We start from the raw sequence: 25,638 nt of genomic DNA, 5'->3' as shown, positions 1-25,638 counted from the left end.
GTGCCATAATTTCCCGCTCTTGCTGATTAATGTATTTACTGTATTCAATGATAAATTTGATGCATTCAAATACTCTTTTTATCCTTCTTTTGACTGAAAGTTTTGAACAAAGAGTTTCCTCAAAGCTTTTCCCTGTAGACCATATCTCGTGTTGTAAGATGCAACAAAAATGACGCAAAACCTTATAAAAGCAGCTGAACTTGATTTAGGGTTAATTTGAGGCACTTAAAATGGTAAACTTACCATGTATTTTAATTTAATAAGTAATTCTTAACACAGCTGCATCCCAAGTCATATAAGTGAAGTGTGTTCACACTTGTGAAAGCCCCCCCCCCATCGGAGAGCACATTTGTACATTTATGGTGGAAAAGCTTTAAAATGATTAATTTTGGTCTTATTTTGTGCATATCACTGGACAAAAATGGCTGGCAAACATCACACTGTACTGTCTCAACTTCACATATTTGTGAATGTGAACAGATTTAAAAATATTTCTCATTTGACATCTTGGGTTTAGCTCTCATTTCTAAAACATTATCAGCTATTTAGATAACACTGATTCAACACACATTAGTTCGGCCTGTGAAACATGCAGCGCATGTGACCATGAAATAACCACAAATTCCAAGCAATTTTGGACAACCAAACCAACCAACCAAATCGCTGCCCAATCTTCTCAATTTTATTTTGTTGACTAAATTTAGACATGAAGATATTTACTGTGCTAGTTATCACAAGAGGTGGGTAGAGTAGCCAAAATTTTTACTGAAGTAAGAGTAGCGTTACTTCAAAATAATATTACTCAAGTAAAAGTAGTCATCCACTAATATACTCAAGTAGAAGTCAAAAAGTATTTGGTGAAAAGAATACTTAAGTAATGACTAACATTGTGAGTAACTGCTTAAGATGTTTGATTAAAAAAAAAAAGTTTTTTAAGCAATGGTATTTTTTTCTCAACACAGTTATGAACTGCTATTATTATACTGTTCCATAACCTATTACATAAACACATTAAGCCAAATAAGAAGAAAAAGATACATTGAATTCCTGCGAGAGAAAACAAATCTACAGAAATTAAGCATTATTTGTCCAAAGAGCATGAGTGCTTTGTTGTGGAGATATTATTTCCCATATTTTCTACTATGAAACTAAAAAGATCATGTCTCTGGTTTTCTGTGGTCAATCGATGCCTAATAAAAACTGGAAGACAGATTAAAATGCTTTCGAGTCCTGTTGATGGTTGCGCCCTGTGTCAAATGCTTATTTTTTTACGGTGCTTTAAATAGAATTATAATACTAAGGGGCTGTGAGATATCAATAGAACCGTTATGTGGCAAGATAACAAATATTAATAAAGTTAACAAAAAAATAAATCACATTTCATGAGCAGTTATCGAAAATAGATTGAAAATTACGAAAATTTACGAAAGTATTCCAGAAACAGCCGAATGGGGCTTTGACGTCACAGCCAGGAAACAAAAGGGTCGAGGCAGGTGCTATCGTTGTTTATCGACGAGAGAGTTGCGTTCGTGTTTTTTCAAAAAAATCACTAAAATGGTTCAAACCTGTCGTGCTATGTGGTGTAGCCATTTGTCACAATGTAGTACCCATGAGTTCCCGAACACGAGAAAAAGAGCTGGACGAGGCAGTCAATGAGTAAAGTTTGTCCGTGCAAAGAGGGCTAATTTTGCAGACCCAGCCTCCGGCACGGTTTTGTGTGGTGCGCATTTTACACCTGAAAGCTATTCGAACTATGGACAAATGAAATCAGGTATTGCTAAGAAATTGCTGCTGAAAGCAGATGCGGTGCCCACCATACACACGCAGCCACCCAAATGTCCCGAGATATCAAGAAAGAGGACGATGACTGGCACTGATGAGACCACCCCACCACCCGAGGCTCAGCAAAGGAGGGGAGCAGCCAAGCTTGAAATGGCCAGAGTGAGTACTATTTCATAATAAAAAACATATCACGCATTGGATATAGGACTGGACATGTATAAATTATCGCTCGTAAAATATATACAACAAATCCTCTAATCCCATTCATATTTGTGTCTGTTGGCAGAGCGAAAACCTACGATAGCACAATAAATGATAATTATTCTATACATTACTTTATTTTGCGGTCACGGTGTATCAGCTTCACAAAAAGAAATGCAAAACAAACCATTCGGTGTTTCCCACATGATCTGTTGCCGGTGTTTCATCAGTGTGATTGCTCCCCTAAATGATCGTTTCATTAGGCAGCATTGGCTTTCGTTTGGGCTCAAATTGATAACCCACAACACCAAAGAAAGGTTCATAACTCTCCTCATCACCATTAGAAGACAAAATTGTCTGCCATCATGGCCGCCATTCAGTACTAAGTACTGAGCCGGGTGTTTCCTAGTTGTGACGTCACGCACACAATATGCTAGATTTCGGGGATCTTGGGCGCCGGTCGTTTTAGCTTGACATTCGATCCAAATTTCTATCATTTTCTTGGTGTTGCGATGTGTGTAATTACACGAATTGGCATGATATGAATCCAAAAGGCATGCGTTTATGGATAAATGATGGAATATTAGCATTTCCCCAGGTGTTGTAATACTCTTTAAAGACTCTAAAGACTTTAAAGGTTTTCCGTCCCATTGTGTAGAACTTACTAGGTGAGTTAGGCCCCTCCAGTACTGGCGGTCTTGTGCCAGCAGATTTGTATCCTTCAAGGTAACTCCGTGTTGTTGGAGTTTGTCCGCGATGGTGTCAAGCCATTGAGTGCGGGGCTTTCATCGTGGTAGTCTCCAGCCTGCAGCCTTTGGGTCAAACTTCAGGATGGCTCTTGTCGGGTGGTCAGAAGGAGCACTGAGAACTGAGGCCAAGCCAGCGGATGTGGCGCCGTGCGGCCAGGCGGGAGGCTGTGGGCTGATTTGTCCGGGCTCGCAGGGTTTCATGGAAGATTTGTTGAGATCTGGTAAAAAAAAAAAAAAAAAAAAGAAAGTAAAATCTATTACTGTATCCAGAGGTGGGTAGTAACGTGTTACATGTACTCCGTTACATTTACTTGAGTAACTTTTTGAGAAAAATATACTAAGTAAGCCATTCTTTTTACTTGAGTAGTTTTACAAAGAAAAAAACGCTACTCTTACTCCGCTACTTTGGAGTAACTCTTTGAACACAAGAGTTTTTCCTCTTTATTCTACATATTTAGGGCCCGAGCACCAACTGGTGCGAGAGCCCTATTGAAATGCAAAGGTTATGTTTTAAAATTTTTCATGGCAAAAGAAATTTGCCAACTTGGAGGCCTTAACATGCACGAAAACTAACCAAAATTGGCACATACATGCGGCTTTGTGTAAATTTTGCTAAGTTTGTAACATTGTGAAAAAATGTAACAAAATGGCTCAGTGGCACCCCCCTGAATTTTTCAAAAAGGAGTAGAGCGATGGAATTTGGGGACTCGATACACTGTGCAAACTGCTCCAAAAAGTCTCTTGCAACCATTTTCCAAACTCAACAGGAAATCAGGTATTTTGGATTGAAATTTTTATCGATTTACTGGGTGCACATTTGAGACCTTGGGACTTATTTGGATCCTCCTCAAAATTGTTGAGACTGTTAATGAGACATATGAGATCTTAAGTTATCAAAATGGTGAGTTTTCATTCATGGGCCTGATCTGGGCGAGGTGCCAAAGTCGGGCATTATCATGCCAGCATGCTATATTCAATAAATGACTTATAACTTCCTGATACAAGGTGCAGTTTTTTTCATATCTGCCATATATGAAAGGTATCCCGGCCTGAACACGACTGCATTGAAATATATACCCATTAGGCCCTGCGCCCCCTAGTGGGAACAGAAAACAGCCTTTTTTAAGAGACAGGCTCCTCCTCTAACGGAAAGAAATCAATTGACCTCAAATCTGCATCAGAGGAGCCTTAAGACATTTGTTCAGGTTCTTGATGAAAAAATATAAGGTTTCGCTGAAGCTGAGGACAGGAAACAGGAAAGTGAAAATTACCGTCGCCATTTTATCTCGCCACAAATTCTGAACATTTATAACTTGTCAGATAAACAAGATATCTGCACCAAACTTCCCATGCTTGGTCAGAGTTGTACCCTGAACGGTCCTGTAGGGGTCATTTGCATCAACTCTGCAGCACCAACTAGTGGCAACAGAAAGTCACTCTTTTACTTATACAGTACATGTCCAGTTCTCTTCATTTTGGTCATTGTAGTTACTAGACCTTTTGTAATACTACATTTTAAGGCCCATGTCCACATGTCTCAGTCTGTTGCCATGACGACTCTGTTTGCCATGAAAAGACAGCAGATTTTTTTTCATGGACTTGGGCAACTTATAGAGCCACGAAATTTGGCACACTTGGTCAAATTGGCCCCAAAATGCGAAAAACGATGGAATACGGAGAATCCCCCCCCCCACTGTATTCCCCCACTTTTCGCGGCGTTCGCGGTTTTTACGAAAAAACACGAAAACGACGAAAAAACAAGGCAATGCAGTGAAAAAAACTTCAACTATATTCCACCGCTTTTCCACGAAAAATGAGGGAATACAGTGAAAAAAAATGTCACTCTATTCTCCCGCATTTCCGTGAAAAATGCAAAAATCATGAAAAACGTGAAAAATGAAGGAATACAACGAAAATAAAATTTCACTGTAATCCCCTGCTTTTCTGCGAAAAACGATGGAATACAGGGGAAAAAAATTAACTATATTCTCCCGCTTTTCCGCGAAAACTGCGAAACAGTGAAAGTGGGTCTGTTATCATTATTGATTTCACAAGATTGACCAATCTAAAGTAGTCAAAATGAATTGCTCTATTTGGTATGATCATAATATCAATTGAATTGTAATTCCAGCCAAAATGACAGTAATTGACTGCCAGAATTTGACACCCCCAGATTCAGGCGGACAAATACTGTATCCCCGTTGCTATGATAAAGAATAAACCCAGAAGATCATCTCCTTCAACAAATACACTTTCTGCAGTAGTTCCATCATTCTCTGTGCTACATTTATCATCTCAGACGGACTTTTAGCCTGCAAGTCCATCATTAACTGGCATCAAACACACAGTCAAACACATTACACACACACAGAAGCACACACAGAGACATTTGTGTAAGGAAAACATCTAATCCAGCTTATCCATGCTGCCAGCCGAACAACTGGTGACATAGTTAATCACCAACATAAAAGGTAAAGACAAGACCAAATTGACTGATAGAATTATTCAATTTGCCATTCTGATTAAAACATGCCGCCACTTTATGGTTCAGTGGAGATCGTCTTCAGAAAAAAAAGAACCACAAGAAAATTAATTTAAAAGTCAGTCATCTAAATGACTTCATTCAATTACTGATGGAAAAAAAAAAAAAACCTTGCATGAGCTTTATGGCGAAATAAGTCATCAGGAAAGCACTTCAGCATTCTTGAAACAGGAGACAATTTATCCAAACAAGAGAAGTTCTCTACTGGAACGGAAGAAGGGGAATTCTACGATATCCTCACCGTTTTAGCCATGCTTGCTGGACATAAGCTCATGTGACCTCAGCTCACATCCCAACAGCCCTTGCTCCCGATGTGACTTCGAGCTGAGAGGTCAAAGTTAAGTGAGACATTACAGTGAAGAGCGAATGAGTGCCTAGGACATGGGGAACGGAGAGAGGTCTCTTTGATTTGTTTCCTTGGCATGATGACAAAACTGCACGGAATGTTGTGGAGAGGGGAAAGAGAAGTGATCAAGAGCTCAAGGAAAAGTGGAAAAAATAGATGACAGACAGGGAGAGAGACGCTTGTTGAATAAGCCAAACTGGCAGTGCCTTCCATTGATTCATTTCCCCTCTCCCTACTCTATTAACATTCTTTGTCCTTCTTCACTCTATTGTTGAACAAGCATCAACTACATACCAGCTCATCTTTTCTGCATTACGCCTCTTTCCTTGCTCAATAAAAGGAGTGGAGTTATTGTGAGGGGCTTCTCTGCACACTGACATTAGTGACGAACGGGTTAAAAGCAACTCAAACTGTAATTAATCTCAACACACACACACACATAGCCACAGAAGACTACAAGCAAAAAAAAAAAAAAAAAAAAAAAATCAGAAGAGCAGTCACGAGCACAACCGGCTGCCTCTGTCAGCCACATTTCACAGTGGTCTGTCATAGCCAAACACTGCACATACACTGAGTAAATGCTACCACCTCAAAAATACACACACTGAGTGGATGCTAACACGCAAACACAAGTCAGAAACTGTAATAAATTCTGTGCGACAGCAGTAAGAAGCTCCTGTGATAAAGAGCCAAAAAACAGCCACTCGGCGTTTAAGCTCATCATGTCAGTTGACTGAGCATTACTGTACGAAATTGGGATATTGCTTCTTTTATTACCCTGACCTTCTAGTAAATACTGTAAGAACAGACAAGAAATAGCCTCCCTAGACCAACATTCTCAATTTTATGAGAACCAAACGATTGCTAGAAAGAAATTCTTCACAACTCAATGAAATATATGTGTTTTATGAGCACTGATGTCTGAAGTTGATGTAGTCAATAAAACTATATGTTACTATATGAGAGTGTATTCAGTAAAAAGGTGAGTATATGTGATATTGTTTCGTTGTAATATTCAAACTATGATGATGCTGGTGTTTTATCTACCGTATTTTCCAGACTATAAGTCGCAGTTTTTTTTCATAGTTTGGCTACGGGTGCGACTTATCCTCAGGAGCGACTTATGTGTGAAATTATTAACACATTATGATATCATTTAACATGTTATTTTGGTGTTTTGGAGTGACACCGATGGTTTTGTAAATGTGTTAGCATGTTCTTTATGCTATAGTTATCTAAATAACTCTTAATCGCTATGGCCACGTTTGCGTTCTGCCTTTGGCAATGTGTGTTCAATTGTATTATTGACTTTTTTTATATTGAAATGCATGCTTTTAGCTTGTGGCACTTTCACGCCCACGTGGGGGCGCACTCGTACTTGTTTACGCGAAGAAGAGCGCTCACACGCCAGAAGAAGACGGACAGCTATGCAGCTCTGAGTGAGTGGGTGAGTTAGCGAGAGAGAAATACGGTTGCGAACGGTACGTTCATTGTTTATGCTTGTAAAATATCTCTACAGAGGCAACGCCTGTGTGTATCATCTTTTCTATTGTTGTTGTGTGTTTTCCACCCGCGATCGGACACTAGGAGCCAGTCGTGTGGTTGTTTGAACGATGTGCTAATGCTAGCGAACGCATGCTAACCGTTTGTGTCATTGCTGTAATAGCACCTAATTATCATTTATTTACGTGGATGCGAACCTGTTTGGTATCGAGGACGAAATTGATTCAGCAAATTATACAGACGTCTGGCATCGTCATTTGGGAGTTTAACTCGCTGTATAGCCAGGACCAAGCCGTAGCGTCCTGGTGAGGACAGTATATTCGCATTTCGTTGTTCATGCACTGTACACTTATTCATCATGTTGTTCACTATTGTATTTTATATTAAATTGCCTTTCAAGATGACATATCTGTTCTATGTGTTGGATTTGATCAAGTATGTTTCCCCCCAAAATGGGACTTATTCTCCGGTGCAACTGATTTATGTTTTTTTCCTCTTCGTTGGGCATTTTATGGCTGGTGCGACTTATACTCAGGTGCGACTTGTAATCCGAAAAATACGGTATTCATTAGGGTTGTTCCGATCATGTTTTTATTGCTCCTGATCCGATCCCGATCATTTTAGTTTGAGTATCTGCCGATCCTGATATTTCCCGATCCGATTGTTTTTTTTTTTGCTCCCGATTCAATTCCAATCATTCCCGATAATTTTTCCCGATCATATACATTTTGGGAATGCATTAAGAAAAAAATGAATAAAACTCGGACGAATATATACATTCAACATACAGTACATAAGTACTGTATTTGTTTATTATGACAATAAATCCTCAAGATGGCATTTACATTATTAACATTCTTTCTGTGAGAGGGATCCACGGATAGAAAGACTTGTGAGGTTGTATATTGTGACTAAATATTGCCATCTAGTATATTTGTTGAGCTTTCAATAAATGATGCTGTAGCCATGCCCAAAGGCATGATGGGAAATGGAACCATGACTGTGCGTAGTGCTACCAATTGATATATCTTCTCTGCGTTGGGAAATAACATAAGGTGTTAAGAAAAAGATCAATTGCTACCTTGCTTCCCCACATTGCTTCCCATGATATTTCTAATAATAGGGAGCGGGATTGTAAGGCTTTAGCCAATGAAAAAAAGGCTCCAAAGGCTGCCAAAATTCACTCTACTCATTTTACGCTGCCTTTTATCTCTCTATTTAGGTAAAACGGCGCCATTACAGATTGAGCGCGACAATGCGTGAGTGGGTCGTGCAGCGCATGCATAAATTGTGTTAAATATTGTAACGTGATACATTCTTAAAAAAATCAATTACCGCTGTTATCGGGATAAATTTGATAACCCTACCTTAAGCCTAAACTAAAGACTCTGGATGAGTGTAACATATTATATATATATATATATGTATATTTTATTTAAAAAAGGCATGGCCGATATTTTTTTGCCGATTCCGATACTTTGAAAATGACGTGATCGGACCCGATCATCCCGATCGATCGGGACATCTCTAGTATTTTTTTTTTTTTTTTGAGGACAAAACACATTGCACAATGTGAGGAGAAATCACGAGTAAACGGCTCAGTTATTCAACACTTTGAACGTAGTTTGTCTTCATTATATGCCCATCATGTGACGGCAGTCAGACTCAGTGCCCCCCTCTATGGCTCCATAACTCCGCTTCCCAATTCTGCATCTTCTCATGCCCGTCTCTCGCCCCCGCCGACCCATCTTCACTGGCGCCTGTACGGTTAGTTAGACATTGCCACAGGACATCATGTGACAAACAAGCAAAGAAACACACAAACACGATGCCCTGCTCAGGCGCACCCACACTCACATGCACACCCCTGCACGCACGCACACACGCGTGGTAGTACAAGCCTGTACACTAGAAACACCAACACATTCATTCGTCATTCTGCCTCCCATTGACTTCTTTCATGTGGCCAACTTGAATGAGCAGTGGCGCGCTTCAACAATAGGATCCTTTTTATTGGTAGCGCCGTGGTTGCTTGTCCTTGTGTCTTAAGAGAGTGTCGTGGCCAGACACACCTTGAGGCAAAACAGAATCGTAGCAGATGAAGCCATGCCAAATAAAGGCTCTGGGTTTTGTAGCTTTTTCTGTGATGAATTGATTTAAGATCATATTGAATCACAGCAGATATGCGCTGTCATTTAGGATAACGTTACCAATATTTCTTGGGAAAGAAGACAGTTGAGGGTTCCAAGTACCTTGATTTATTCAAGGGGTTCCTTCATAATGATGTAGGGATGTTGAAACAACGAGACATATGATTGTCTTGAAAGGGAGCCATGATAATGACAACACTCTGTTGAACCCATACTCATACATGACCTCTTTACCTATTGTATCCAACCCAGCCTATGTTCTCCTGAACATCCCCCACATCCTCCACCTTTTTTGTCTGGCAGGGATCCAGGCGATGAAACTCTATACTGGACTGCTTCTGCCTGCTACAAAATTTAGGAAGCCATTAGCAACATCAAATCATTACTTTGGGGAAAGGGAGAAAAGGCTGCATGGGTGGCTTGAGCAACAACATAAAAAGAATAAAGAAAATCCACACACAGATTAGATTTTCCTCTGATTTCAGGCACACACTGAATGCAGAATCTTATTAGATGTATTCAAAATTTTATGAGAAAAAGCTTAGGGAAAGTACTGACTGAGAATAAATTAATAACATTTAAAACCAAACACGCGTCTTTCACTTATATGGCCTTGTTGGACATGAAAGTAGCTTATGGTGCCAAAACTTCAAAATTAAGCCTCAGTTATGCTTTTGCGTTGCGGTGTCGTCTACGTCGTCAATGAACATTCAAAATTTTGCATCTACGGAACGTGTTGCTGTGTAATTCACCGCCAAGCCACTAGAGGGGTGTTGCATTGTGTTTGAGTTGTTTAGGACTCTTGCCGAATTCCTTGAGTTTTTTTTCTGGTTAGACAACAATGGAAACGGAGATGGAATGCTTGAATGTGGATCTTCAGCTCATCAATATTGAACACCAAATGTTGATCATACAAATGTTGAGGTGCAGGCGACGCAGCAGACGGTTGCGGAAGTGGTCTGTCGACTGTTGATGCCGCACAGAGACTGGCAGTCACATTGCGAATTCTAGCCTTGGGGGAAGCCAGCAAGCGGCTAGCTTCAAAACGAGCAATGTGTCCGGCGTTTTGTCTGAGGTCTGTAAAGCATTGTGGACAGCCCTCCAGCCCAATTTTTGCCGTGTCCTGCAACAGCCAATGGGAAGCCATAGCAGATTTCTAGCAGGTATGGAACTTCCCAAATTGCGTTGGAAGCCTTGATGGTAAACACTAGGGGTGTAACGGTACACAAAAATCTCGGTTCGGTACGTACCTCGGTTTTGAGGTCACGGTTCGGTTCATTTTCGGTTCAATAAGAAAACAAAATGCAAAATAAGAAATGTGCTAGTTGTTTATTACACACTTCTGTGCGTTTAACAATAGGAACATTAGCTTATACAAAGCTAGAATTCTGCTCAAAAAGTAGCGGGTATTTAAAAATAATAATCCAACAACAATTTGCCTTTCAGACTCCGCGTATTGGTCAGCTTTCTTTCTGAAAGAAAGAAGAAAAAAGAAGTCCTGTGCTAAAGACAAAAGCAATCCCAATGACAAAGATTTTAACATGTATTTTACAAATGAAATGCCCCAATGAATCATTTTTTCCCCCTGATGAACGGTTTTCAAAAGCTTAATTGGTGGATTTTCTCAAGTTAAAGCGCCACACAGAAATTAACTAATTTAATTGTGTAAGCAGGATCTGTGTATTATTCTTATTGTTTAATTACAGGTGTTTTAGCTCATTTCAATTTATTTTATTTAAATGGGCTATTTATTTTATTATGTGTTTATATTTTACAAATGTGATGTAGAATTCATTTATATTGTACATTTTACGTTGTATAACTTTAGTTCCTATGTGAATATTAGTTCCTTCTTGTTTTGTTGTGGTAGGAGGGTTTAGTATTGAACACGGAGCTGTGTTGGTGATTATTATTGTGGAGAAGACAGCAGTAAATCAACAAAGACAAGTCAACTGTGCCCCGATCTACCACTAAAGAGATCTGATGGACTCAAAAAGTGGATTACGATTGCATATTAGTTTGAAAATCGACCGGATCCACCGTATTTTTACACGAGTGACTTCCGGTCTGCCCGATCCTAGCTAGTAGTATTGACGCAGGAGGGCCACGTCCCGCGTCAAATAATAAACTCTGCCGTTCTTTTCGTGTGCGTCGCATTGAGCTGCTTCTGGGATGCGTAACACGCGGCCGCACTGCGACTGGTGTGCATTGGCTGATTGAATTTAACGCCTGCGTTTCACTGCGTTCTCGAGGCGGCCACGTTGTTGCGCTGTTGACGTTTCTGGGTTATATACTGTCCTACCATGTTGGTCCTCATTATAGTAGAGAAGACGGAGTAAATATAATCTACACAAAGAAACTGTAACCCGATCGACTCAGAAACTCGTTCGGGATGCCTCAGTTCCGAACCGAGCACCCCGTACCGAAACGGGTCAATACAAATACATGTACCGCAGAGGTTGCGCTAGACATTTTCGTTGTCTGTCATTTTGACTGAGAGGGTCATAAAAATCCGGTCATAATCTATTTTTACCCGTCACTTAAATTTTTTAAATGATAATGATGACATATTCAATAGTATTTCGTTTTCATTCATTTTTAATTAATATTGTAACGCTTGCTTGGCGGCGAAAAATTAGACACGGAAGTCGTGGTATTTGTCTCCCTCTTTTTACTCTGCTTACCGCCAACACCAACAAAACAACAACTCCGCCCCAAAAGAAAAAGAGGCAACTATATAGACCCCAATCACCAACGTCACACAATGATCTTAATTGTGGTTGTCAGCCCAAAATCTTCTAAATATATATTAAATGCATCTTACCAGATATAAAATGACTACTACATAGTCTGTGGTGATCGTTTGGTGCCCAGATTTCTTGTCGAATTACAGCAGTCCATCTCGCTCTCCTCTTCGGGTCTCTCAGAATACGGTAGAACTTCAAGTCTCTCCGTCTATCTTCTCTGTTACTGCAACCAACCGCCACACACGCCTTCACCATTTTGATTATTAATGTTAACGAGCAGAAAAACACGCCGTAATAGGAGGCATGTACGTAGCGGTAATGTGTAAACACAGCCGACACACAATATGGCGGCTCCAGTCAGGGGGGCGGAGTTGTGACGTCATGTGATTGGGGTCTATACACAGGCGGCAATCTAGTCCACCAATTGGATGACGCGCTGGCACACCGGGTGCACCGATAAGAACCTCGCGTTGATGTGTCAATCACGGTGCCGCCGCCAGACCCCGGTGACGCTACAATATTCTGACAGAATAGCCAACGACGTCATGCATTAAGAGAGACAATAGCTAATTAATATGCTCACTCGCCACCCTGTGGTCTGGGGTGTGAATTGCAACCTGTCAAAATGACGGACGGACTTCAGTTTTTTCCGTCACCGTTTTATAAAACCGGTCAACGACGGAAAATATTCGGTTTACGCGACCCCTGATGTACCGTTACACCCTTAGTAAACACGTTATCATAAAAGCACCGAGGCACTCTCAATCAGTGATGATGTATCAAGTGTGTAAACTGTCTGTTGTTGAAAATTAAACATCAAAAACAACTCTTTTGGCACCAAACCTGTGCTTTATTCTTCATATACTTGAAGTATAAATGTAAATAAGTCAGACTCACAGCAAACATATGTACAAAATAAATGATAAAGTGTACCAACCAAAAATACGACTTAAAGTGATAAAATTGAGGCAGTTTGGCCGGTTCGGTAACCGCTTCATGTGGCAGTTCGCTTCCGAACACACATGTACTTGTCTCGGGGGTTCTTCCATTTTTTTATGCATTCACTGACCTCCAGCCCCGTGTTATCAGCAATCTCCTTCCATGAATTTCATGCCATTTGGCAATCTTTATAATGCTTTGACGAAACATTGTACAGGTGGTCGTATTTGCTGACCTCTTCGATGATCCTCTCATTGGCTTGGTCCATTTTTGAGTGTAGCGCAAGAATGTTTGTAAACGGTGGTTATTTCGCGCTGAACCGGAAACAACAGTCTGAGGGGACCAATCACAGTCCATTTGTGTGACGCGTAGTCAGGATTTTGTGGAGGTGCATGTCAGGCTACAGCGGAGGGTCGTAATCGGGTCTGCCTTGACGGCGTAGGTCCGCCGCAGAAGCATAAACCAGCCTTTAGGGATGGGCCCAAAAAAATCAGGTTAAAGTATAGATGCACAAACACTTTTGCTGAGTTATGGGTTGGACTTTATTAACTCTTTGTCTGCTATTAATAACAATCAATGTCCAATTAATTTTAGGGGGGCTGGCCATGATTGCTCATGTTTTAGTACAATTGACGGCGCTAGAAGTCATGTCCTTTTTGATTGGGATGGCTGGCAGCCATGATATGCTACAAAATGGTTTGGACGTCTAGGGCCGTCAATGGCAGCCAATGAGTTAATCAGTTGTGAGTTTCTAAATTCACTTTTATGCACTATCAATTAAGCACATTTACTTCCTTGCTTAAAAAAAAACATGCAAACTTCACACAGGAGAGGCAGAACTACAATTTGAAACTCAAATTTTGTACTGCAACAGTAAAGCAGATGTAACTACAAAGCTACATGGCTTACCTCCCCAGTTCAAAAACTGATTTCATTCAATTTAAATGAAAGAAATAACATGTATTTTGAACACGACAAGCTCACACTGTATTTCTGCTGTGAATGGAATGCAAGCAAACTGGAAGAGTTAACTGTTCCGTTTCCAAAACCTGTTTCCGTCCTGAGACTGAAAATGTACTTTTATCAACTCTCACCCAAACCCTACCCCTTCAGTTGCAGCACCGTCACCCCAACACTAATCCAGTTCAAATGTAAACAGACTTAGGTCTTCATTCCTCACTTAAACCGTATCAAATGTATCAAAGCAGAGGCTCAGTGGTGTCCCTGGTTACAGAGAGGTCACGCCGAGGTCAGACAAGGCCACACACTCTACTCAATTAAGAGAGCCAGATTGTCTGTCTGACTAACAAAGTGTAGATTTCGATTCATGAGTGTGGCAAAAGGAAACAGTACATGAGTGTATCTGCAAATGTCTGCATATGTACACAATGTAATAACAGTGAGTGCGTGTGACCGAATGTAAATGTTGAAATGCAAAGGGTTAATGGGTCAGCTCATGGATATAAAGGGAATGTGTATATAATCGTGTGAATGTGTGTGTGTGTTTGTGTGTGGTTCCAGCAGAGACATGAAGTCTCAAAGCTTCAACACCCAGAAGGGAAAATATGTAGAAGGTTGTCTGTGAGCTAAAGACAATAATACAGTCACTGTCTGCAAAAACATTTCTTCTTTGGTTAAGTTGGATGCCCCAGAGGAGTTCTTGATGGCCTTGCAAAGCATCTCACTGAACATCGTTGTCTTTCTTTTCGATACAAAACGTCCGTTCCCAGAATTGTTGCGCAGGAATTTTGAAAGCAGAATAAAACGATATTCCGCCTTTTATCAAGTGTCTCTTACCGTGAACAATTCATAAGACATTATTAGCACCATGAAGCCAGAGGAAATGGATTTATTTACTCAAGACAAACAAATCCATTATTATTTATTTTATTTTTTTTTTGCTATAATTACAATTCTAGCCATTTAAAAAGATAATTGGGCCACTTTTTGGTCAGCCCTGAGGAAGATTTTCAGTTTTTTCAAGATAAAATCACTCATTTACTCTTTGACCCGTATTAAAATGTTTCAGGTTATCGATAGCTTGAATGTGGGAATCACACACAACTACAGCTCCCAATCCACCACCGTCTTGTTTATTCATAGACAATGAAGAGGTACCATCCCAGGAGACACTTAGAGTCCTCCTGTAAAGTTCCAGTCTCAACAGCAACAAAGTGTGTTTGTCAAAAACGATATCCAGATTTCTAGGTAATCAAGTGCTATGTATCATTAGAGTCAACATATACGGTGTCCTCAAAAGGTCCCAGAGGGCCCTTCAAGCAGAAGGGATCTCCGTTCAATCCCAAGCCCATCACTCTTCCCTCGGCACTCAACTGTCAGTTTGACCCTGATCTGGGAACCCTGTCTTATCTGATCCCTCAGGGTTCCCTAAGGAGGGGTGACAAGGATTTTAGTGCTGGGGTGTCCCAGCCAAGCCAAGCCAAGCTAAGCTATGATCACTAACCTTGCTAGAAACAATTAAGTGTCTGACCTCACCGAACCTTTAACTAATGACATGCATACTATCCCAACAGAAAGTGAATGTGAGAGTATGAGGTGTAATGAAGACAAAGATGCTTATTCATATGGCGTGCTGGTGCGCTCTGGTACTAAACGTGACCCAAGTGGATTATGTACCAAAGCATAACAATATGAATGTTTTAGAAAATATGGTGTGTCTTTGCGAACATGCCGGAGACAAATTTCCCCAAGATGTGGTGTACAGTAAGTTTATTCCTGCGGCAGTGTTGTTTTTAGCAGCCCTATTAATTTAAGTCTTTGTCTTAGTCTTTTGGACGAAAATACTTATTACTCTTAGTCATAGTTTAGTTATTTCAAAATGTGTTCATCTTCGTCTAGTTTTAGTCACTACAAACTCAGACAGATTTTGTCTTGTTTTAGTCGACAATTCTCAAAATGTTTTCCTCTATAAACTTCAAAAGTTTTAGCCCATGAATAAATAAATATTTCCAACAATTTCGAATGAACATTGACAGACGAGCACATCATTGTAGAGTCTACAAGGACATCAACATCTTAATGATGATAGTACACAGCAGAAAAACAGCACGTCTTTTGCAATTAATTTACCTCACCTGGATGCCACGAACTGTATGTAAAAGGTTTTCCAAGAGTTTAACAAGACACCAGAGGTGGGTAGTAACGCGTTACGTGTACTCCGTTACATTGAGTAAGTTTTTGAGAAAAATGTACTTCTAAGAGTTGTTTTACTAAGCCATACTTTTTTACTTTTACTTGAGTAGAGAGAGTCGTTACATTTTTCCTCTTTATTCTACGTATTAGCTATCTTTTTTTTTTTTTTTTGCCAGTGATGCCAAGAGTAGCTCTACCAATTTCATCGATGAGGCGTCGCAACAATAATCACGACTCTATTATGCCAATCTGATGCAAGCCTGTCATTCTATTATCACGCCAGCCCATTCAATAACGTGGCGTCTTTAAAGCACCGTAAAAAATGAAGCATTTGAGCTCTGCCCTCAACATGAATTTAAACCTCCCCAGTTTTTATTTGCCACCGATTGAACATGGAAAACGGAAGTATAATTCTTTTATTTTACAATAGTTACTATGAAGGAACTATTCATACTAGAAACAATTTTCTCCACTAGAGGGCACTAATGCTCTTTGGACGAATAATGCTTAATTTCTGTCTTTTTTTTTTTTTTTAGGTCTCTTGCCGGAATTCAATGATTTTTAATTTTTTTGTATTTCTGTAATGGGTCATTGTACAGCATCATTATAACAAAAGTTCATATAGAAATATTTGTGCTGATAGAAAAAAAAACCATTGTTTTGAAAAAACAAAAATAAGCAGTTACTCACAATGTTACTGATTACTTGAGTATTCTTTTCACTGGATACTTTTTTACTTGTACTTGAGTACATTTTTTGGATGACTACTTTTGAGTAATATTATTTTGAAGTAACACTACTCTTACTTGAGTACAGTTTTTGGCTACTCTACCCATCTCTGCAAGACACGCACCAAGTCACCGTGTTAAATGCTAATGCTAACACAAACGCTATGCTAACGCTAGTTAGTAGTGTATGATAATCACTCAGCACATACCTTTTGAAGGGGATAGTTACCTTTCTCGCAGACACTGTATAACTGTTTGCATTAGTCTAACACATTCATTATAGTAAAGCATTTAACCATAGTTAAGGCAGACTTCACTCCATGCCCTTTGACACAGTAAAGGGGACCAACTTATCAGCCCTCACCTGATAAGGTAAGGAGAAGACGTCAGTGGCTCTTCGGTCGGGTCAGAACACCCTCGCCCTACCAAGATAACAAGTTGATAGCTCGGCGCCTGAGACGTCAAGACATGCATCAGTTGCTGTGGCAACCACGACCCAGCCACGAAAGATGACACATGAACTTGACTGCTCAAACCTGCCACAGAAGGATGATCCCAAGACAACACCCAGGCACGCCTTCTGCCCGGCCCACTCCACCGCAGCTTTCAAAAGACTGAATATTTAGCTAACAACTGTCACTTCTCGGGGACATTTCGATGTATCCATTGTCGACGATTAAATTGTCAACCTGTTCTCGTTGAGCCTTCTTTAAACCGTTCAAAATGAAGTCAGTACAAAGGGTTAACACCGGAGTGGATGCGCGGAGTTTGGCCTTGCCGGCCGACTTGCTGCAGCAGCTCCAGCGGAACGCCATCTGCTTCGGCTGTCGCTGTTCCGGTGGCTTGGCCGGGAGGCCGAATTCCTTCACTTTAAAGGCTAAAGCAACATGGCATAGCCAACAAAACTTACCAAGGAGTTCCTGGCGTGTGTGTTTTACAAAATGAGCCTGGAATGGGCATACACTTACTAACTGAGTAAGTGGGACAGGGGGGTTGGGAGCAAGCACAGCACGTCAAATGAGTGACACGACCAAACATCTGCTAAGACGCGTGCTAACTACACATACTATAAGAAAATATCACATATTGTGAATTTTTATCTCGTTCTTGTCTCACCAGACCACAACTGGCGTCCATCACGTTACGTTTTAGTCTCCCAAGATAAGTTTTTACCTCGTCATCGTGATGCCATCGTCATGAAAAATTGTTCGTTGATGAAATATTTTCGTTATCATTGACGAAAACAACACTGGCCTGCGGACATATTTACTTTGGCAGATGGTATAATGAATGCACCACACTGACAGGGTATTAAAAGTGCCACTTTGATTGGCAGCGAAAGTTGGCTATGTTCACATAAACAATGGTGTAAAAAGAAGTCTTTCAAATGTGCTGGCTTTTGCTTATCTATGAAATTACCCACAGCTACTCTAACTCCGCATCCTTGCACGTTTACAAAGCATGTTGTGTCGGGTTTGCACCATGCCTGAGACAAGCATTCTAAGTCTATGCGAAGTGGGACCTTTTTGAAAGTTCAAATGTGGAAATGGTTGAATGAGACAAAGAACAGCCTGGAAATTTCAACATTGAAGTGTTAGTGTTGCAGTTGAGTTTTCAATAAAACCTAATGTGTGTGTATTTTTGAATGTGGAAGGAACTACCCAGTAGCCAGATTAATACCCTGAATCTCAAAACCGTAAATCCACGCTCACCATTTATCCATCCTGTTGCTCATCATGACAGTTTTTCTGAAAAACTCAAAATGAAATAATAATTTTTAATGTTTAGTGTTCTGTATAACAACAATAACACTTTAGTTTTTTTCAAAGAGTTTGATTCAATGTCATACATGCAGCAATGTAGACAGTTACCTTTTCTCATTTATCAAAATAGTCGATCATGACACATAGAAATAAGCTTTGTCAGGTCTTGTAGCTAATCGTGCCAAAGATTCCCAGCAGACACAGATCAGATTCAATTGGGGCCTTTTAATTAATAAAGCTGTTTATCATCGGCGGACATCAGGTGCTGGGACGTGGGGGGACATTGGGAACTTGTCTTTGTAATTGGGAGCCCTGATTAAACTCCGGAGGAAGCTTTTAAAGCAGCAAGGTTATCAGTGCCCTTCTCTTCTTCTGTCATCATCTCCTCAATGAGCGAACCCATTTGCTTTCACTCGATCATTTCTATTATAATCTCTGCAGCTTTTTACCTCTGTTTGACTCTTTGTGACATTCAACAGGTGGCCAATGTATAATATCAACAATGGGGAATTAATAATATTAAATAATGGTCATTTCAGTGTACTGTACTTATTTTAACTTGGTCACTGTGCCTCAGCACTGTGAGAGCTGGACAGCTCCAGTCCAGTGTGATGTGAGTGGGCATTTATTGATCCCACCAGGCTGTGGTTAAGCAGCTCTAATGCGTTTACACTCCACTACACTCCCTCTGCACATTGTTGGTCCCTCTAATTTATTACGAGACCATAACAGATCCATACAACTCCCCTGATATTTAATGACATTCTCATTCTACTGCTATTACCCCCTCCTCACTTGATTTCCCCAACCCTCTGTCCTCCAGGATCCCTGGGGTATAGCAGTAACGGCAATATTTGAGTTGACCGCCTGGTGTTGGCAGGGTTAATGAATTTTGATGGCCAATAATAGATCCCTCACAATAAACTCAAATTATGCTTGACAGCAAAAATGTTCAGCGCTCAAACGAGACCTAATTTTGTAGTGGATTGTGGGTAACTAGAATGCAAAAATGTAGTAAAATATTTAATACAGGACCTGGACATATTGTACACGATTACACTGCTGGCCAAAAATATTGGCACCCCTTTAATTCTGTCAGATAATGCTCAATTTCTCCCAGAAAATGTTTGCAATTACAAATGCTAATATATTCATTTACTGTATTTTGCTCGCAATGAAAGAACACAAAAGAGAATGGAAAAAATTTTTAGATCATTATCATTTTACACAAAACTCAAAACACAAAAAACACAAAAAAATGCGCCGGAAAAACAGTACTGGCACCCTCAGCCTAATACTTGGTAGCAAAAACTTTAGACAAAATAACTGCGAACAACCGGTTCGATATCCATCAATGAGTTTCTTACAATACTCTGCTGGAATTTTACACCATTCTTCTTTGGCCAACTGGTCCATGTCTCTGAGATTTGAAGGGCGCATACTCCAAACTGCCATTTTCAGATCTCTTCACAGGTGTCAGGCCAGGACTCATTGCTGGCCACTTTAGAAGTCTCAAGTGCTTTCTCTCAAAAAATCTTCTAGTGCTTTTTGAAGTGTGTTTTGGGTCATTGTCCTGCTGAAAGACCCATGACCTTTGAGGGAGACCCAGCTTTCTCACACTGGGCTCTACATTATGCTGCAAAATTTGTTGGTAGTCTTCAGACTTCATAATGCCATACACACATAGCCCAGTGCCAGAGGAAGCAAAGCAACCCCAAAACATCAGGGAACCTCCGCCATGTTTGACTGTGGGGACCGTATACTTTTGTTTGAAGGCCTTCTTTTTTTGTCCTGTAAACTCTATGTTGGTGCCTTTTCCCAAAAAGCTCTACTTTTGTCTCATCTGACCAGAGAACATTCTTCCAAAATGTTTTTGGCTTTCTCAAGTAAGTTTTGGCAAACTCCAGCCTGGATTTTTTTATGTCTCTGGGTCAGAAGTGGAGTCTTCCTGGGGACTTGGTACCATAGAGTCCCTTTTCATTCAGACGCCGACGAATAGTACGGGTTGACACTGTTGTACCGTCGGACTGGAGGACAGCTTGAACCTGTTTGGATGTTAGTCGAGGTTGTTTATCCACCATCCGCACAAAATCGTTGAAATCTCTCGTCAATTTTTCTTTTCCGTCCGCATCTAGGGAGGTTAGCCACAGTGCCATGGGCTTTAGACTAATTGATGACACCGCAAACGGTAGACACAGGAACATTCAGGTCTTTGGAGATGGACTTGTAGCCTTGAGATTGCCCATGCTTCCTTAAAATTTTTCAGACTGTTTGTTGGTCTTCTTTCTTTTCTCCATGCTCAATGTCGTCCACACAAGGACACAGAACTAGGGCTGTCCCGACTAGTCGACATAGTCAACGTCATTGATGACGTAAATCCGTCGACGAGCACAACATCCCGTCGACGGCTAATGAAGGGTTGAAAAAATATATGCGTGGAAAGTTCAGAATGTCGGACGCTTGGTATGCAAGCGGGGAAAGCGGCACAAAGCCAAAAAAGCGCACCAGAGTCCAAAACATTGACTTATTTTTAGAGAAACAATGGAGGGTACACTGTTGTGTCCTGTCTCTTCAATGCCAAGCTTGGCTGCACGTCAGCCGTGAATGATAACGACAGGAGATTGTAAGTCCTTCTAACTAACTAATGACATGTTTTATTGAAGTTGCTAAGCCTGTCGCGATATGCAATGAGTCCATTTATCGCATGCTAAATAAAAATGAGGGCGGTCATTTTCACGGCTGCGTTTTAATCGCTGCGCGCGCGCGTGCGTGCTGATGGCATATGAGACTCCAGTTCTTTTCTCTCGTCAACATGCTGTAGAATTAAAGTTCAGACATACAAAATAAGAAAACACATCTATATTAAACACTATATACGTTAGCATTGCTACATTGAGGTGAATGGGGAAAAAAGACGACCTACTTTAGCCGGCTATAAAACGGGCAGCCTTCTCCAAAACTTGCAGTTAAAAGGTGACACTTCAAACATGAAAAATCGCTGGTTAACAGCATTTGCAAAAGGAAAAAAAATCTATTACTGACAACACATGCAATGACAAAAAGTGTTTTTTTGCGGAGTGTAAAGCTTAAATTAGCGGTTTAGCAAACATACTTCCGGTGAACATTTCAAAATAAAAGCATGTAATGTTCGTCATATAAATAATTATTTCTCGAGTTAATTCCACATACTTCAGATTCTACACTAAGAATACCTTTAAAATGACACCCTTTATGAAAATTCTGATTGGCAATGAATAATAATTATAATACTATTATACAGTGGGGAGAACAAGTATTTGATACACTCACAATGGGAAAACCCATTGGCAGTGTATCAAATACTTGTTCTCCCCACTGTATATAGTACTACAGTATACGATAATATTAATGCTAGATATTTTTTTAAATAATTGTTTTGAGTCATTTTGGAAAGGTGAAGTCAGTGTTCTGAATCTGTTTACATTCCATTCTTTTGCACAAGTTAATTCTATCAGCATTTGAACTCATTGTTTATTTGCGATTTATTATTGTTATTTATCTGTTTATTCGTACTTTAATCAAGAATTTAAGTGTTCCAAAATGTTTTTGTGAATTGACAAGCGTCAAAAAAAAAAAAAAAATCATTGATAAACTAGTAAAAAAAAAAAAAAAAATTAAATTATAAGATTAGTCGACTAATCGTAAAAATAGTCAGCTGACTAATCGGGAGAAAATTAGTCGTTTGGGACAGCCCTACACAGGACAGAGGTTTAGTCAACTTTAATCCATTTTAACTGGCTGCATATGTGATTTAGTTATTGCCACCACCGGATAAGTGTCACAGGTAAGTAACAGGTGCTGTTAATTACACAAATTAGAGAAGCATTACATCAAAGGGTGCCAATACTTTGGTCTGGCCCATTTTTGGAGTTCTGTGTAAAATGATAATGATTTTTTCCCCCCACATTCTCTTTTGTTTTTTTCATTGCAAGCAAAATAAATGAAGATATTACTAAAAACAGTGGCAGACTTGGCAATTTTGGGGCCTAAGGCGAACATATCCAGGGGCCCTCTTCATGGGTCAGGGGTTAAAAAGGTGAGAAGAGGGTGGAGGAAATATGTTCCGGTACACTAGGGCTGTCCTTAACGACAATTTTTTTCTGATTAGTCAGCTGACTAGTTTTACGATTAGTCGACTAATCTAATAATTTTCTTTTTTTTTTTTTTACTAATTTAGCAATTCGATTTTTGTTGACACTTATTAATTCACAAAACCATTTTGGAACACTTAAATTCTTTATGAAAGTACAACTAATCATGTAAATAACAATAATTAATCACAAATAAACAATGAGGTTAAATGCTGATAGCATTTACTAGTGCAAAAGAATGGAAAGTAAACAGATTTAGAACACTGACTTTGTCTTTTCAGCATTATTCAAAACAATTCTTAAAAAAAATTGTAGCATTATTATTATAGTATACTACTTTATAAAATAGTAGTATAATAATTATAATAATTATTCATTGCCAATCATATTTGTCATAAAAGAGTGGCATTTGAACGCTATTCTTAGTGTAGAATCTGTATTCTGTAGTAGTTACGTATTATATTATAATATTAATTCTGAAGTATGTGGGATTAACTCCAATTTTTTTCCGTTAGCTGTTAATGTTGTTAACCAGCTGTTGAGTGTTATTGTATGACTGATTGGAATTGTACTGCATTGTTTTGCCACAGGGTGTGCTGTCGTGTATTTTATGTTCGGTGTGAAGAAGAATAAAGTTAAAAGAGGCATTAGCGGCCTGTGCTCAGCTTCTCCCTCACTGCACTTTGGTTTTCATGGAGAGCACGTTCGCTCATGTGTTTGAAAAAAACGATAGCCGACGTGCAAAGTAGCAAGTGAGATGTAAAAATAGGGACTTAGTGGCGTGAAAAACGCAGGAGAGCTAAGTGAAGTTAACGAACAGCTAAGCGGAGCTAAGCGATGCTAAATGGAGCTAGGCGAAGCTATACAGCCCTAAATGAAGCTAAGCGACTGATACTCAGTCCGTCGTCGTGGAACAGTCCATTGTAGTGCGTGTGTGTGTGGGAGAGATAATATAAATGCAGCATTCAAATGGCTTTCTTTTTTGTTTTGTTATTTTTTTTGTTTGGTATGCTGACATAATTATACATGACGAATAGTTGGGGGTGCTGCTGGCTCCGGTGGTCTAAGCCCTTGCTCGTTGGGGAAAGGGCAGCTGGTTGGGGGCCCCCTACTGGTTGGGGGCCTAAGGCCATCGCCTACTTCGCCTGAATAGTAGATCCGCCTATGACTACAAAAGCATTTGTAATTGCAATCATTTTCCGGGAGAAATTGAGCATTATCTCACAGAATTGCAGAGGTGCCACTACTTTTGGCCAGCAGTTTATATAAGCCGTATTTGAAAGATGAAAAGCTGTAAACATTTATGATGTCATTCCACAGTGTTATACTGAGGGAGCATTGCAAAGGTTAGCAAGAAAAAGGGCGAGCTTAATATGGAGATAAAATTATACTGAATTGTAAGGAGATGAATATCTTTTTCAATTTATTATTGAAGGATGAATCATCATGTTGGTGGCTTTGAAATGTCTCTTCTTTACTCCTCTTGTCCTGGTATGCCAGGATCTGTAAGGAATGTTCCAACTCATCTCTAGCTCCAACAGTTTCAACACTTTCAACTCCCAAGCATGTGGATGTTCTTGAGAGCAAAAAGGAAAGATCACTATTGCTAAAAAGTAAAGATGAAAAAACTCTATTAACAATACTGTGTTGTCCCATAACAACTAACATAATGATGTCCAGGCTTGTGATCTTTTTTCTGACTATATATAATAGTGACCCTTCATTGGAGACAAAACTGAAGGTTAAAGAGCTGAAAACAAGAAGTAAAACCACAGGCGGAGTGTGACTTTTGTGGCAGGAGGGGCAAAAATGTTGATGACCCCGAAAAGCAGTGTCAGCACTTACAAGATATATGCTCGGATAGTAGCTTAGTCCATGCTTGAACAGGCATCCCAGCTGTGTGTGTGTGCATGTGCGAGTACACGTGTTTTTCTGTCTTACCTAGTGGAGAAGTAGACGCCGCATCCTTTTGACTGAATATTCCAGCCAGGAACATTTATGATATTATGTTGAAAATGAACACTTTTTGTTTCCCATTATTTTTGAGGGGAATTCTAAATTAGGTAGCTTCTTAGGACAGCTATGCTTTATGCCAAGATCGTCCTCCATTGAATATGGTATGCCCGGTTGTGGCTCTGTTGTCCAAATAATGTTTCTAGTGGGTCAAACTGATACTCCGCTCACCATTTTGGCGGTGCTCTCTAGCGTTTCATGTTCCTAATCTTCAATCCTTGATTCTCGCTCAGTAGTTGTTGTCGATTTTGAAAGCTTAGATTTGAAAAAGAATACGTATATCCATCTTGCCTCTTCGGTCCTCAGGTTTTTTTCTTTTTTGGCTAAACAAAGCAAATGACCGTCTCTAAGGTGCTAGTCACACAATCTATTTGAAAAATAAGTTTGACCCCTTATAAAAATATGTTTCTTCATTTCATTCATTTTTGTTGTTTGTTTTCTTGCTTTACAACTTTTATATACAACATTTTACCGGCAAAGTCTTAATTTTAAAGTAATATATTGGGAAGTCATGCAATTACATTTTAAGCCACCGGGGGGGGCTATAGTAAACCATAGCTATCCTACATGGAAAAAGGCCAACGGTATTTTACGGACCATAACTCGTTTTTTTCATAGTTTGGCTGGGGATGAGACTTATACTCTGGAGTGACTTATGTGTGAAATTATTAACACATTATTATATCATTTCACATGTTAAGCCCAGGCTTCTCCCGTCAGCCCTTGTCTTTTCTTCGGGTTAATCTTATCACAATGCTATCTTGTAATTGTCAGTGATACCGATGATGATGACAATAAACAATTATTTTGGTGTTTTGGAGTGACACTGATGGCTTGGTAAACTTGTTAGCATGTTCTTTAAGCTATAGTTATCTGAATAACTCTTAATAGC

General features: G+C 39.8%; 1 long non-coding RNA gene across 1 annotated transcript in view; it reads right to left on the bottom strand.

Annotated features, from left to right (window-relative positions):
* The window catches only part of LOC130922168 (uncharacterized), a 49,105-nt gene that overhangs the window by 22,216 nt on the left and 1,251 nt on the right, over positions 1–25,638 (bottom strand). Inside the window, exon 2 of the long non-coding RNA XR_009064465.1 lies at positions 2,649–2,950. This is a non-coding gene — a long non-coding RNA (uncharacterized LOC130922168). The remainder of the gene's footprint in view (positions 1–2,648; positions 2,951–25,638) is intronic.

The sequence above is a fragment of the Corythoichthys intestinalis genome, chromosome 9, assembly GCF_030265065.1.
Source record: "Corythoichthys intestinalis isolate RoL2023-P3 chromosome 9, ASM3026506v1, whole genome shotgun sequence".
In the NCBI taxonomy this organism is placed as follows: Eukaryota; Metazoa; Chordata; class Actinopteri; order Syngnathiformes; family Syngnathidae; genus Corythoichthys; species Corythoichthys intestinalis.
Note: the sequence above shows the minus strand (reverse complement) of the source record. Positions and strands in the feature narration are given on the sequence as shown.